This window comes from Crinia signifera, chromosome 4 (genome assembly GCF_055691185.1).
Source record: "Crinia signifera chromosome 4, ASM5569118v1, whole genome shotgun sequence".
In the NCBI taxonomy this organism is placed as follows: Eukaryota; Metazoa; Chordata; class Amphibia; order Anura; family Myobatrachidae; genus Crinia; species Crinia signifera.
The window spans coordinates 192806219-192816532 of record NC_139220.1 but is presented as its reverse complement, the minus strand read 5'-3'; positions in this window follow the sequence as shown (position 1 = coordinate 192816532).

The window sequence follows — 10314 nt, the reverse complement described above, 5'->3', positions numbered from 1 at the left end:
GTCATCATTGGCCAAAGCCTCAGACACCCAGTTTCACCTATAGGCGCTTGCGCACGAGGTGTTTAGATAGGGGACTCACACGTCCGTGTACAGTGGCCCAAGCTGGCGGTCATGGAAAAGGGAAACAGACAAACGGAAAGATTACTCACTTCTGCAAGCTGGTCACCTTGATGGACGCTCACCCGCACCTATGGGAGAAGACAGACAACCTCCCTATCCTACAACCTTTCCTAGCACAACACTGGCTAACCACCTGCCCTCGCCTCGCTGGTACCACACACACACACAATAAGTAGATAACTCTAGGAACCTTAAGGCTGCTATGCCACAGCACGAAGGACTAACAACTCAACATAACTTGACTAACATGTCAACACAATCTTCCTTGTACCAAACACATAACCAATAACATGGGTAACCGAGAACACATATATGGAGTGAGGCTACTTACCGCCTTCCTATCTTCATCCCTCACCTGAGGCCGCCTTTGCCTCTGAACAGCCGTCTGGGACAGGGTAGGGAGAACAACCGTTCCCCCTTTCCTTACTAGGTCCGGGCTCTGGGAAGAGCCGTCGCAGAGCCCACTGTTCCCAGGGGCAGGACCTCTCAGAAGAGGATGAAAAGTACCCTTCCCTTTAAGAGGCCAAAACTGACTGATAGGCCTTTAGCAGTTGTGCGGACCTAGAGTCTGACTAATCAATTACACCAGTGACTCTGGCCTAGTACCAGAGCCACTTACCACCCTCCTAGCTGCTCCCAGGCCTAATGCCTTTCAATGGCCACAGGCCTAGTGCCTGACTCTATAGCCCCCAGGCCTAGAGCCTATCCTACTGGGCCTTGGGCCTCACGCCTGGCTATTGTGCCAAAGGCCTAGTGCCCGGCAAATTGAGGGGAAACCTTGGGCCTGGAAGGCCCACTTAAAACACCCACGGGTCTAATGCCCGACTAATAGCAGCCACGGGCTTAGAGGGCCGGACTACAACACGGGCCAGGAGGGCCCAACAATTACATGCCCCCGCTAATAGCAGCCACGGGCTTAGAGGGCCGGACTACAACACGGGCCAGGAGGGCCCAACAATTACATGCCCCCGGGCCGAGAGGGCCCGACTATAATGCCCACAGACCAAGGGGGCCTGACAGTGCCCACAGGCCTTGTGCCCGACATCCGGTGGTCCAGTGGAGGGGCGGTAGGTGACCCAAGGGCTGTCTACCAGCTGTTGGGAGAGGCCGCCATCTTCTTTCTTCTGCCGCTGGCCCTTCCTGGCCAGTGCCGCCGTCGCTTCTTTTCTTCCTGTAGAAGGTTGCGGAGATCTTCTTTGTTGATCCTGGCATCTTCTGGCCTCTTCAGCGGCCAGTGGAGCTCTTCTGTCCACCGCCGTCTTCTGCGCCGTCCTCCAACGGCTTCTCTCCTCTTCCGGAGTGCTCCTGCGCTCCTCCGGCAGGGGACTTCCTCCTTCGCCCTCCCGGCTGCGTCGGATGTCAGATGCCGGGGGCGGGGCCGAGTACAGCGCTGATTGGCTTGGCCGGCCGTCACCTATTGGCCGCCGATTCAAGAGCCATGATTGGCTCCCGAATGGTGGGAAATTCAAACCGCCGTGAGCTGCGCTTTGGATTGGCCCCAAATTCAAAGCCCCGCTCTGTGCGCCGCCGCTTTGCCGATCCCCACTTCCCTTCCAGCACCGGGAACCCAATGACAGGTCCCAGCCCTGGAGACCTGACGCTGACTAGCCATGGGCGTGGGGATCCGACAGCTGATCCCTGCACCGGGGAAGCTGTGTACTGTAAAGGACACAGCTCGCTTCCCCTCTGCCTGCTCTGCTGCTCCGGTGCTGGGAGCAGGGGAGCTGTCCCAGCACCGGGGCACATTGTTACATTGGCACCGCTGATGGCTGCCTAGGCGCTGTACTGCTTGGCGGGTATGTGTTCCCTGCATCTATAATTCCCAGGGTACTTCAAGCGTATACCTGTATGTGTTATGTGTATCTGTACTGTTACTGTCTAATTGTACCTAACTGGCTGTTGCACAGCAATCCAATTCAAATTCCTAGTATACGCAAGTATACCTGGCCAATAAAGCTTTCTGATTCTGATATTAATTTTTTTTTTCTTTCTAATAATAAAAACATATTCAATGTAATAAAAATCTGGGTGTGCTGTTGCGGGGGGCCCCAAAGATATCAATGTACCCCAAGATTTTTGTTGCCGGCCCTGGGTGCATTATCACCTTCCCCTTTATCTCCACTTTATCTCTTCAGCAGGCTTAATACAATTGCCCAATTGCATTCTTCAGCTGATGCCTTAAAACTGGCACATAAAATAGGCACATAATATAACAAATCTGAGCACCAGGTTTTGCAGCTCTGCAGTAGCCAATGAGAGATTGCAGGTTTTACATTCCAATGGCTAGGAGAAAGTTGCCAGGAAGCCATCTTTCACCAAACAATCCAGACTCTTCTCGGAAGGAGCCAATTCTGCAGTCACAGGGTAAGCTGCCACCGAGCAGGATCCAAATAACCCAGATTTCAGCAAAGGTTAGCTGAAGAAAATAAAATGTATAACTCTTCTGGACTACCCTTAATAATGTTGTACATTTTATTTATTTCACTTCTCCGCATGCTGTACAATGTAAATAAACATTGCTAAGTGTAGTAAACCTGACTTTGCCTTCTAAAATATTGATGTTAGAAAAAAAAACTATGGGCTAACACACCACTTTCATGTTACCACTTTCACACCCCACCCTTTTTATGCAGTGCACTCCTTCACTGTATCACAAACCTTGTCTTAGAATTTATTTATTACCAACATCTGTTACTTCCTGATATATGTTTGTCCACAGCAGAGGGTCAGTGTTCCCAATGCCTGTTAGCAGCTGGACTATAGGCTGGAAAGAATGTGGGGATTATTGTGATGCCTGTGTGTTGCCTGCTGAAACCTGCCATTGCTGTAACCTGAGAACTGCCATGCTGTACCCTAATAATCTTCCCCACAAACAGGGCAATGCACCAGAGAACTCACCTGAATATGTCTACAGACCCCACACAGTACAAGTAGGTTGGGGAGCGAAGGACCGAGTAGTGGCAGATGAACACACATGGCTACAAGATTCCGCGGGCGGCTGCAATAGTGTCCGGGCAAGAACAGCATTGATTTGCTGACTAGGGCTCAATGCGGCTGAAAGACCCGGACTTAAGGTGATAGCAGTGGAGGAGCCCCTGCAAGGCTTGGTGCCTGGCAGGGGATCCACCATTGCCTCTGGGAGTTCCGTCACTGCCCCATGGAGTTCCTGCCATTCCAGGTACTGGGTGCTGCAATGATACTTTGTTCATCTGACTGCTAGTCCTCTTTTCATTTTTAGAAGCATTAATAAATGTAATCCTAAGAGCAGTGCCAGATTAAGGTCTAAATGGGCCTGGAGCTGAAAATTATCAAGGGCCTATTATGCGCAATAATAGGGGTAGTGGCCAGCAGCTAATAATATGGGAGGCGTGACCAGTGTTCTGTTTGGGTGGTCTGCTCATGGGTGTGTCTCTATTTGTGTAAATAGTTTCAACTAATTATATATGCCTGGAAAAGGCAGGGAGGTATATTGGTGGGTGCCCTCCAAAGGTGCACCCGCAGGATGCCGATGTCCTTAGATACTTGCGGGGTAAGGTGGCACTCCAGTCATAAAAAAAATACTGAAAGCCAAAACTTGGTAGACAACATTTCAGCGCCTTTTATGTGGTCACCTAAGTTTACCACACCATATACCCCTTATACCAGGGGTTTCCAATCTTTTTCTAATCACGGCACACTAGAGTATCAGAATTTTTCCAAGGCACCCCTAGGCCCCAAAAAATATATATCAAATTACGTAGATTGTGTTTATATGTGCTTCTTAGGTTCAGTTATGTGGTAAAGGGCAGGATTTGCTTCTGATTGTACACATTTTATAATTGGCAGCCACCAGCACTGGTTTTGTCCAGAAATAATTGATCATAAATAATTTGAATTGGTCCTGGACCAGCAACCCGTGGCACCCCTGCAAGTGTCCCGAGGCACCCCAGGGAGCCTAGGCACACAGTTTGGGAACCACTGCCTTATACAAATCATGCAACACAATAGTAACCCCCTTATACTGTACTTGCCTCTTACACATTATGCCACATGGAATGAGCCAAAATTCACATTATGGCACATGGATTGAGACAAAATTCAAGTTATGCCACACAGATTAAGGCAAAAGTCACATTTTGCAACATGTATTGAACCAAAATACACACTATACCAAACAGATTGAGCAATAATGCACAATATGCTTTATAAACAGGGGCATGGCGCGCATTAAAATTTACACCATAATGCCCATTACATGTTAAGCCACACACCATAATGTCCATTACCTATTATAACACCATAATGCCTATTAAAAATTATTCTACATAAGTGCTGCTTACCTACAGATGTAGCCCCTGTCATTTTTGGCCGGGGTTTGCCAGAGTCTCCCCTCTGGCGAGCGGCGTCGGACAGGGGCTACACTGAACTGTGATGCCTCTGTCTGCGGGGCAGCGGCATCCTGCCGTCTCCGCTTGAGGGAGACAGGCAGGGTTAGTGGGGGGGGGGGTGTCGGGGCGGCGAGGGGGACCGGCGACGGCAGCGGGGGAGGCGGCAGGGACCCGGGGGAAGCTCCGTTGCCACAGGGCGTGCAAGCGACACGTGCTCGTGCGCCCCCTTGGCGGGAGCTGGCGGCTGGTGGGGCTGGCAAAAGTATAGCCAGCCCCTTCAAAGTTTAAGGCGGCTCCATCTGTACATGCTCATTTAAGACGGCTCCATCTGTACATGCTCATTGCCAGGGGTTCCATGCTCGTTGCCATATGCTCATTGCCAATACATGCTCACGGTAATTGGGGGACAGCCGCTAATGGGCAGAAATGACAGCCATTGACAGCCGGGCAGAGAGCAGGGGGCTGTATTCAGAGCACTGCAGGTCCCGGCTATTTGAATACCCCTTTCACACCAGAAAATGCATGGACTGACTAGTCCCTGCATATTCTGGTATGAGGGGGAAAGCCCCCAACCCCCCCCCCCCCGTTTAAACAAGCAGCTATATCTTCGGAACCAACCCATTTACATGAGACCAGTATCATATTGAAGAACTTTTAAGTGGGCTTCGAATGATTTTGGTTCCGTAAAACTGGGCCGTTTGGTTCCAGAGAAATCTGTCCTCAAACAACATGAACAGCCATGAAATTACATTTCTGAAATGAAAAAATCGGTTTACCCGCAATATCTCTAGAAACAATGAACCCATAAGGACCAGCCTGGTATCAGATTGAAGGCCCAGCGATTTGGATTCGACTGAGATCAACCTCGAGCTTCTGTGATGCTGGAGGGGGAACTGGCAGCTGTTGGAACCAGGTGGGGGTGTCCCATGTTATGGGGAAAACATTCCAGATTTGCCTGGCGGTATCTCTGGTTCCCGGGGGGCTAGTGACGCGAGGCTGGGCTCGTTGGAAAGCCCTGGCCCTCAGCTACAAAATGGGCCTATTTGTACAGTGGGCCTGGAGCTGTAGCTCCATCAGGCCCATTGTTAATCCGGCCCTGCCTAAGAGTTATAGTTAAGAATGAGATAAACACCCCATTAAGATATATTCATAGTATTAAAAGCAATAAAACAAATATATCCCAAAATATTTTAAGTGGAGAGATAATTGTACCAGATAACTGACCAGATTAGGGGTGTCTTGGCAGATGCACTCAGATGTTTTACATGTATCCGATGTATAATCACCATGAGGGTTCAATTCCCATACCAGTTTGTGGGCAGTAGGAGGTATGGAGGTGGAGTCAAGACAGAGTGGTATAAATTGGACATGGTGATTGAGCCTGTATAGACAAAAGAATATCAGATAATGATGGCAAACAAGGTGGTATAGATGCAAGTTAATGATACCATGTCACTCCTGAACATCAAAAAAAGTCTGCACAGCAAATCTGTCTACCATGTGTCTGAGGTGATTTACAGGGGAGTGGGGGATTTTTCCATACCGGGTTTGAGGAGAGGGGTAATCAGAAAGGTAAAACTGGTTGTCAGTCCCAGCATGCAGGAATTAGTGCAACTGTGGGACCAGAAGGGCAGTTTGGAGGAGGTGTTGCACAAACCTCAGTACAGATGGTAGATCTAACCTGCACCACCAAGCACGCAATCCAGATCTACAGTATTCACCTTGCTCTATTGTGCAAAGACAATCCCAGCCCCAATCTGGAGAGTATTTTGATTTAAAAAAAATTCTGATACAGACAAAGCTTTCTGTTCTTTTCTAATTCTTCTTTTTAATTACAAAATGTAAAATATGATTAAAACTTCCCTGTTAAGTGTGGGAGAGGGTAATTTTAAAAAAGCTTTTGTAATACAGATGGAACTCCTCTCAGCAAGCCCGCCAGCTCTCCATATTGCAGTTTCTAGCAGAGCTGGCGGGGACGCGCGAGGCCGCCGTACAGTACCTCAGCTGGGCAGGCAGGCTTCAGAGTGGGGGCTTTGGTGCAATCTTTAGGGAGCAAGGGGCTTCGGTGTAGGGCTTCCAGAAGCGGTAAAGAGAATGGGGCACATGTGCATCTCGTGTGCGTGCGCCCAATTCCTGGCGGACAGCAGACCTGACGCATAGCGATAGTTGTGCCAGGTCTCTATCTAACAAGAGCGGCTCTATCTGTATGACTTGAGGAAACTGTTGTGCTGCAACAATTTCAGGGTTTTTGAAAGCACTATAATACCCCTTTCCCACCACATCCTCGACCCGGGTTAATGACGTATCAACCTGGATCATAAAGGGGGGATTCTGGTTGGTTTGCAAAAGCAAACTCCTCCTTTAATGAACAATACCATGTTTCACTGCAGGTGGGGCTGATGTAACATGTGCAGAGAGAGAGAGAGAGAGAGAGAGAGAGAGAGAGAGTGAGTTATTTTGTTTCTGAGCAGAGAAAATACTGGCTTACACTGCAATTTAGATTTGAGTTTGAACACACCCCACCCAAATGTAACTCTCTTTGCACATGTTACATCAGCCCCACTTGCAGTGCCCATGGTTTTGTCCATCAAAGAATGAGTTTGCTTTTCCAAACCAACCGGAATACCCCCCCCCCCCCCCCTCGCCCCTGATGTGTTGTGAAAGCACCATTTTTAATTTCCTGGGTCCAGCAACCCAGCATCTGGGATAAAAGAAGGGTATGGAAATGGCAGCTGTGCGCTAGAGGTCCACAGTGCAGTCAGTCAAACATACAGTATTCTATAAAAAGAGACAAATATTTAAAACTGGGTTTTCTACTCAAGCAGCAGTCAAATGTGGGTATTTAAACCACATGAAACAATTAGGTATGGAGACAGAAGAGAGAACAAGACTGTGCTAAAAATATAACCAAATTTGATCAAAACAAATACACAATAATTGCTGAAATTAAAACAAACTCTTTACAATAAAGATAGCCAGTGATGAGGTATTATTAATAACACTAATGATGGAATTAATAAGTCAGTTAAGAGCAGCGTAGCTATATAAGCGCAAGTCCCTGGATTAGTAGCAATGATGGTTGGGTTAGGGGATGAACACACAAAGTCCCATTAAAGCAGATTAAATAGTGGGTTATTTTCCATTAGTATGTATTAGAAAGTCAATATGACATCATGATGTTAAATGGATATCAATGCAGTCAAATAATATTAGTACCACTCCTGTTGTAATCAATAGTGTTTACTTGCCTTGGCCAGATTTAAATGAAATGTGCACAGGTGGCCACCCGAATGGTGATTCATAGAACAGCAGCTCCCGGCTTGATTAGCACTCCACCTCTGTGGTGGTCACCACTGGGTTAAAATAAACACTGGTATCAGAATCAACTCTTACATAACGCGTTTCTCCACCTCAAATGTTCACGGCTTCGCCCAAGAGCATGATCTTTACAAATGAACTTCTTTTAGCTGAAAATTGAAACAGTGAATTTCAGTTTGAGTTCCGCCACTTAAGGTCAAGAAGACAGTAAACTCATAGTGAACTGACCAAAAAGTAATGATTGTGACATGAACAAGTTTGAGAATTTCCATCCAGCCAAATTTTATCATATTTCCAATATGTTTGAATAATTTGAGTACTCTCCATTTGAAGACTGTATTTATGATGTTTTCAATAGTCGTAGCATTAACATGGTTGAGTAAAGCAATTACCTAACTCTCTTTTAACCTAAGGAACTTGTACAAATGAAAATGAAATCTCTAGCAGACTTTTTTTTTATACATAATTAATAGTTACAGTTATCCTGCTATCTCAAAATTAGATTTTAACCTAGATAGAATAGAATAGAATCAACTTTATTGGCCATGTGTGCTTGCGCACACTAGGAATTTTTTGTGGATATACAGTGCAGTATCAGCAGGGATGAAAGGGGGGATGGGGGCATTACATACATTACATTGAGACATTACATGTGGGGGACGCAGCCCACCAATCAGCACAGCGCCTAGGCAGCCATCCGCGGCGCCACTGGTCGCTGAAGTAGCTGTGGAAGGTAGCAGTAACAGTATGAGCACAAACATTGCAATTAAGGCAGAGACAGTACAGTTATCACATAGGGGACACGGGGTTACATATGGCTGAGTGCACAGATCCTAGGCAGCCATTTGCGGCGCCAACTTGTATCTTCCTGGGGTGGTGGTGGTGGCGGGGGGAGGGGGCAGAAAGAGTCAGTGAGGCCGGGGGAGAGTCAGTCAGGAAGGGGGGGGAGGGAGCCACCCGGGGCCGGTGCGGCCCGTCTGGGGGGGATCCTGCCAGACTGATATGATGTGGAGACCTGCCCTGCCCCCAACTGCCCCGTTCAGCCACATTCCCCAATGCAGTGGGATTCCTTTGATCCTGATGTTGCCGCTGGGGGGGGGGGGGTTCCCCGGACAATGTTAAGATGGTGCTGCCGGTGGTGTGTTGCTGCCAGGGGGGAGAGATGGTATTGAGGGAGGGGGGGGCGCGCTGCCCGATGGTGCTGCTGGGGGGGGGGCCGCAGTGCTGCTCGATCGATGGTGCTGCAGGCGGGAGCACAGCTCTGTCCGATGGACTGTAATCTTAATGACTGTCTCTATTTAATAAAATGAATTGCAAGCAGCTTATGACAACACATGTATTGTTATTACTATTAAAAAAATAAAAGTAATATGCCCAATAAAAGTTTAAATGTGCTGCTAATTTTTCCATATTGTATTTTATTTTGTAACACCTCACCCAACACCTCCCTCCCAACACAGACACATTACACATTCCAGCCGCCAGCACTGTAAACAAATTTGGTACTTGACAAACCTTTTTTTTTTTTTTTAAATATTCTTTATTATTTTTTTTCTAAAGCAAAACATGAATCTGACACATATATACATACATAACAGAGAAAAGAGTATTCGTAACACGTACATATAGATTTTGATCTTTCAGGACAGTACAGATCATAGTGTATAAAAAATGTTTGATAGGGCATACATTCATGTTACTTCACACGAAACGTTCAGTGTCTTGCTATCTAAAAACTGCCCCTGGATCCCCCCCCCCTTCCCAACCCCACCCCCAACCCCCGCCCCCCGCTTGGTATTTATGTTGTAGTTCTGTGTATTTTATTTAATTGCTATTCTTGTTTACCATATCGTATATTTTTGTTATTCCCCTGCAGAGTGCCTCCTTCCTGTTTCTGATGCTAAATTCGCCATTAACAGACTATTGGTCCACATTGTGTTTGTTAAAGTGATTTAGTTGTGCCATACGGTTAGTAGAGAGAAGTGAAAAAAAAAAAAAAATCTTTTCTCTTCTTTTTTTTTCCTCCTCTCCTCTTTGATAAGAAGGTGGTAGTCATGTATTGTGAATATCGAGATTTTTAAAGAAGAATAAAGTGCATATTGCGGGATAGGGAATTTTCTCCCTGGTTGGCCGTGTAATTTACTAACATATTTATTATTACTATTTATTTACACAGTGTAGAGTGTTATTTTACGGCAGTTTTCTTAGAGTACTGCAAAGTGACAGGCGATTTAAGTGAATTAAGTGTTCCGTATATCCTCAAGTGACTTTAGAATAACGTGGGCCAATTCTATTTGGGGTTCTCACTATTTATAGGGCGCTTGATTAATCAGATTTTATATCTCTGTCTCGGGAAAAAGTTCAATCCAGCGATGCCAGATTTTCCGGTATTTGGGCAGAGTATTTCCACTAATGTGGAGGTACTTTTCATGCTTAAGTGTATAGTTTACTAAAGCTTTCCAACATATCAATTTTGGTTCATTTCTGGCCATCCAGTTTCTGGCCACAA